Raw genomic sequence first — 6,175 nt, 5'->3', positions numbered from 1 at the left:
CAGTATCATATGGTCACTCTGTATCATATCACAATTGTCCTCTGGTGTGGGCGTTATCGCTGTGTAAAACCAAATATAGATGCCTGCTCAGTATAGTCCACCTCTAGCAGCCTCATCTACAGTAGGTTTGCAGTGTAAACAATGTGCAAAATAGCTTTGACAGCATTATTGGATCTCCCATGTTCGAGCCAAAGCCCTTGGGCCTATAACACCACCCCACCCCCAGGTCCAAGCCCACCAGCTTCTCTTATCCCCCCGATCCCTGAGGCCCTCTCTCTAGCCCACTTCCTCTTTGCATTACCTCCATCAGGCCGGACTGCTGACACACTTGTTTAATAATTAAGGGCACGTCCATAATTTCCTCGTCCTTGTGGAAGTCCACAAATGGTATCTGTGAAACTCAGGGCAGTTAAATGTACCTCTTTACCTCGGGCCACTGACAGCTCTACATCACTGTAGTGATAGGCTACAGATGATACAATCCGTGGACGGTGGAAGGATGAGGAGGAATGAGTTCATCGTGAATTACCCACTTATCTTTTGATCCATTTTCAATTGACGCAGACACACTCACGCATCATGTAGTGCAGTGTCGAGAATCACACTGTGTTCTAGGGATAATGCAAGACAGAGTAGTATTGATTAAAGACAACCATCAATATTAATTTTTGTCCATTATCCAAAACATTCTATGACTTGATCAGAGTCTCTATTCATCCACCCATCCAGGAAAATAAACTGTGATGGAACAAAAGTAAGAGTCTACAGACATGCTAGAAGCTCATTGAGACTGTAGGCCTGCCTATGCTTAATGTTAACAACAGCATGCTAACATGCTCAAAATATCAAAGCTAACATGCTGATGTTGCATGAAGTCTCATGTTATATATGTTCACTATCTTAGCTTAATGTTAGGATGTTAAAATTTGCTCATTAGTAATAAACACAAAATACAGATGACGCTAATGGGAATGTCACCAGTTTTGCAGGTATTCAGTCATTTCCAAAGAATTGGACAAACTGATCTGATGATGGTGCTAGTTTAAACATGTAGTAATCACTAAATCATCATTCTCAGGATCGCAAATTTCTGTGCAAAATTTCACAGCTATCAATCTGAGATATTCCAATCTGGACCAAAGTGATGGACTAATCAACCCACATTGGCCATCACTGGAGATATTTAACGTAGCTTTAAAAAAAAAGTATATAGTTATTCTGTGAATTTACAATTGAAGTACGGACACCACCTAATTACTTTCCTTCCTTCCACCCGCCACTTGATCAGCCATGTTAGATTCCGTTATCAATGCTCCCAGTCTGGATATGGCCTTGCGGTATCAGGCAATGTGGATCTCAGTTTACATGCTGCCTCTGCCAAGTGTGCAGTGTCAGCGTGCTTGTCTGGGGGAGAAAATTCATAAAACTTAATATCAACGAAAGCAGCGCTTTGACCTTCCCGCTTCAATTACATCACCGCACAGTGCTCAAATACAAAACCACAGAAGGGTATCACCATGAAGCAGGAGAAAACACGCAACCTCAGCATCATTTGTGCATGCTAGGTCACTGTAATTCTGCAAAGGCTGTTTATAGTATTGAACATGATACCTTTAGTATTACAAGTGGTAGTTGAAGGAGTAGTTCATGACTATGTTAAATATGAGGAAAGGTCCAGCAGCCGGTTAGCTTAGCTTAGTTAGCACAAAGACTGGAACCAAATGTTAACAAATAGCCAGGCTCTGTCCAAACACTAACACTTCCTTTAAATGTAATAGATCCAGTACAGTACAATCCATATACCCTCGTAGCCCAATCTCCTTTATTTACCTGGACGTCTCGCCTACACTCTGCTTTTAAAACAGATCTTAACTTTACATGACACATCATGGTGTTTTTATTGCTCAGGTTAAATATTGATGATTCATAAATGGCTGTCATTTCTTCAAGAGAAAAAAGGGGGAAAAACATGCATATGATGTTCCTTTTGCCAAGTTTTAAGGAGAGAAAATGGTTAGACATGAGCCGCTGTCCATGTTGCACTACATACAGTCAGACACCAAACAGCAATGCCGTTACATATTGTCAGATGATGATGGAGGAGCATGTCAGTATTTCTGACCAGGACACATTAACTGGACTGCTGGTGGAGTTTACAGGAAAGGCCTGTGTGGGTCAGCTGAGAGTTGTGCACACTGCAAAAAATATCCACCTTATTAGGTTATTAAGTTTGGTAGCCTGCTGAGTCCCACTGAATACTAAAAAGCAAAAGAAAGAAAATGTGCCCTGAGGTGAAACAATCTAATGCTTTTAATCATTACCTTTAAGTAACAGTTCATCATATTATCTCAAGAAAAAATGTCCATGCACAGCCAGGTGCAGTCCAGAGAAATGGAATTATTCAGTCATGGTATTTCACAACATTATTTTTTAATTACATTTTTTAGGTAGTGCAATTACAACTAACTTAACTAACACATTTTCATCATTGTTCAATCTGCACGAACTGAAATATGTCCATCACCTTGTCTGAAAGCTCAAGGTGACTCAAATAAATTCAATTGACAAAGGATACAGAACAAAGAATGCTGGCAAAATCTCACAATGTCTAACTGGAAACCAGAGAATAATTGCAGTGACGTAAACAGTCACCAAAATAGTTTTCTGTTGACAAACTAATCAATCAATTTACTGATCATTTCAGTTTTCATAGCTTTAATAGTGCTGTTACTTGTCCAAAAGGATAATTTTGTGCAGTGGAAGCAGCTCCACTGGTGAGAGAGGCTGTCAGAGGCTGACAAATGGAGAGAGTGCTTTCTGCTGAGAGCCGTCCCTACAGGTTTCCCATGCAGGGAAACCTGCATGGGCCAGGAAATTATATGTGTGTTAGTGTTAGTGTGTGTGTTAGGGTATATCTGACACTTTGGGTATAAGATTAAGAAAAGCAGCTGCACCGATTATGACATCCCCCTCGGCATGAATGAATCCCCCGAACAGGGCTACTGGACACAGGACCCTGGGGCCCAAAAAGTTAGGGGCCGGGCCTGTTCCTCTGTTTGAAGTTTCATTTTAATGTTATAAAGTCATAGAGCTCAGTTAAAAGTAATGACGTCCTGATCACAGTAGCGAAGCTTCTGGGAGGCAGTGTTGGCCGTTTTGTAGAACCAGCACTTTATTGCAGACTGAAATAACAGCTGTTGAAAGGCTTGGCATACAATTGTACCTGACATTCTTGGTTGAATCCTAATGACCTTTGTGATCCCCTGACTATGTGGTATGAAGTGAAATGTCTTCTATTGGGTGGACTGCTATAAAAGTTCTTACAGACATTCATGTTCCCCTCGGGATACATTTCAATACATTTGCAAAATAAATGACATTCCCATAGTCTTCAGATGGAACACTTACTGTCTTCATCAGAGGAAAACTGTCCTAAACAAACAAATAGAAAATGAGGTTTGGAGAAACACAGATGGTCACTTTCTCTTCAAATGAATTGAATGGATTCACGAAGATACTATTCATAGGGCTAGCTTTCTTTCACCACACTCCCCCAAGCCAATCATTTTCATACTGTCCTTTGATTTAATATACACTGCCTGTCAGACTTTCCTTGATTGTTTTGTAAGATAGGTTGTCTACCAGGCTATTCCTCTGTATGTAGCCCAGTATAACATCCAAGCAGATAAGTGTCATTTGTGGATGTGATGTTGTTAAGAGCCTCACAGTCTCTCTTCACCCCTCGTCCAGGTGCAACAACAGCACCCGGGAGCTCTGGTTCACCTGCAAAATGTCAGAGGCTTAAATAAACATATGGCTTCTGGTTGTTCTCTATAGGGTCCATGTTGTTGTATATTGCCTCATAATCCATCATCACTGCCTCTCAGCACAGACAGCTCACTCTCAGCGGCAGCCACTGCAGCTACTGTGCCCTCTCCAAATGCCCTCATAGCTGCAGTCCTCAAGAAAAAGCGAGATTTCAGCAGTTTAACAGACCGAACCCCTGCAGAGGACGGCTGTGTGTGGGAAAGAGAGTGAAAAATCAGGGCTTTTTTTTCTGCTTGTCCTCGAGGAACACCTGAGCACACGTAAATGCTGTTTGTCGACATTTATTTGCAAATACTCAGCATACTTTAGCTAAAGACATTTACAGATATACATTCTAAGCCACAGAATCGTCACAGTGCTGCAAAGATTATAGTTGTAAGATTACAATCGACTGCTACGGTTGGACCTAGGTTTTTGCAATGTGCAACTAAAAGGTGATTTATCATCTTTAAATGACCTCTAACCTCTTTTGCTTCATCATAAATGCTCCCAGTCCGCTTCGTCCTTCTTATGATAATGAGCATAACTATGCAGTTTCAGCAGAGCAAGCAAATCAATAGCCTAATCAATTGTTTTTAAGGCAACACTTAAAGTTCCATCATGCTTTTAGGCAAATTCTCTGCTTCTGTCCTTTTCTAGAGTTCAGAGTGATTTTTCTGTATGCGTAGAATACTAAACAGATGCTATTTTTGAATGTGTCAGATATGCATCATCACCGAGATACCTCCATTATGTTTCAGTGCAGTCTGCAATGAGTGTGTGTTGGCCCGGGAACACTCTCAGCAGAGTCCCCCCCCCCCCCTCTCCCTCGGTATTGCTGCTGACTCATTGTCACAGCCCCTGAATCTGCTGCCTGCCTGCGTTATTCACACACTCACCTTCCTCTGCCAGGAGTTGCCTCCTCAGCACCTATAGTGCCTGAAACCAGCTGCAGCGGCCCGGGGGTGTCTGTTTCAGCCGCATGTAGACCTACTCATTTGATAATCAAATAATCGTTTCAAGTGATGTAACCCTCTGAAGTCTTGTCAATTCATCCGTTAACATTTTTTTATTGACAGTTAAATAACATTATTTATATAGCCTATATTTAGAGACAAGCTTAGAAATTAAAAGTTAAAAGTGCTGCTGTGGTGCTTCAAAAAATAGTATCTCGTTCATGTCTGCACAAAAAAAAAATAATAATAATTATTAATATTGTCAGACATGCATGGACTTTCAATGCGAAAGGCCCCCAATTGGGTTGGGATAAAATCACATAACATGTGTAGGCCTATACATAAATTATTATGATGTATTTGTTTATAACCTTTGATAATATTTCAGGTAATTTTCACTTTCAATATCAGATTTGTACTGTGAGATTTTTCTAAAACTTTAGGTTCCTGGCAACTTACTATAGGCTACTTACTTTATGCTTTACTAATTGTCTTTGTTCACTAGAAGCAGACTGATGTATGAACTGATGTTATTCTGTTAACCACCAATGTCAAAACACAGTTGTAATGATATTTCATTTGTTTTCATGAGATAAGTTAGAATTGATTTACATTAACACTTTAAACGTCCTTAAATTTGCTTATAACTGCAGTAGTGTTTAACAATGTTTAATTAAATGTTTAAATAGTTTTTAAATGCTTGTTTCAAACCTCCGTAACAATGCTTTACAATTGTCCAGAACTTGCCTGATAATCATGATCAAGTTTTCTAAAGATCAAATGATAGTTGTACATACATTTATCAGCATATTGCAAACAGGATCAGCTAATAGCTAATTTTGGCACACTTCAATGGTGCCAATTTGGCAAAATGTAAATAAATATATTTGCTTTAAAAAAGAAAAACAGGGCCCAAAGCTAACTTACTGACTCTGTGGCAACATTAAAGTAAACTTCCTGTTTACATTCCCCCAAAGCCCTGGAGAAAATGATTAATTAATTGAAAAATATAATGATAATGTGAATAATCATAGGTCTAACTTTGGATTAGCTTTCTGGGCACTGCAAAGACTAAACAATGTCACATCAAATCACGTGTCAGTTTCACATAGTCTATTAATGACGTAAAAGATATATCTAATTGTATAAATAGTGAAGCAACTGACTGTATGTTGTGTGTATGAACTGTGTTCATCTCTATGTCTGTTAGAAGACAAAATAAATAAATAAAAAAGGTATTTGCTGTAGGTATCTACTGCTGCATTGTCCGGGGAGAATGCAGAGCTGCAAAATGTGCACACATGCTCTGCTCCCAGCAGTGCAACTACACTGAAAAAGACAAACAACATAGGGCAGTGGAAAAATGTGATAACTCCTCAGTCGTATCTGCATGATAGCTGCATTTAATCATT

This window comes from Ammodytes marinus (assembly GCF_949987685.1).
Source record: "Ammodytes marinus genome assembly, chromosome: 5".
In the NCBI taxonomy this organism is placed as follows: Eukaryota; Metazoa; Chordata; class Actinopteri; order Uranoscopiformes; family Ammodytidae; genus Ammodytes; species Ammodytes marinus.
The sequence above is the reverse complement of the archived record's forward strand: the minus strand, read 5'-3'. Positions refer to the sequence as shown.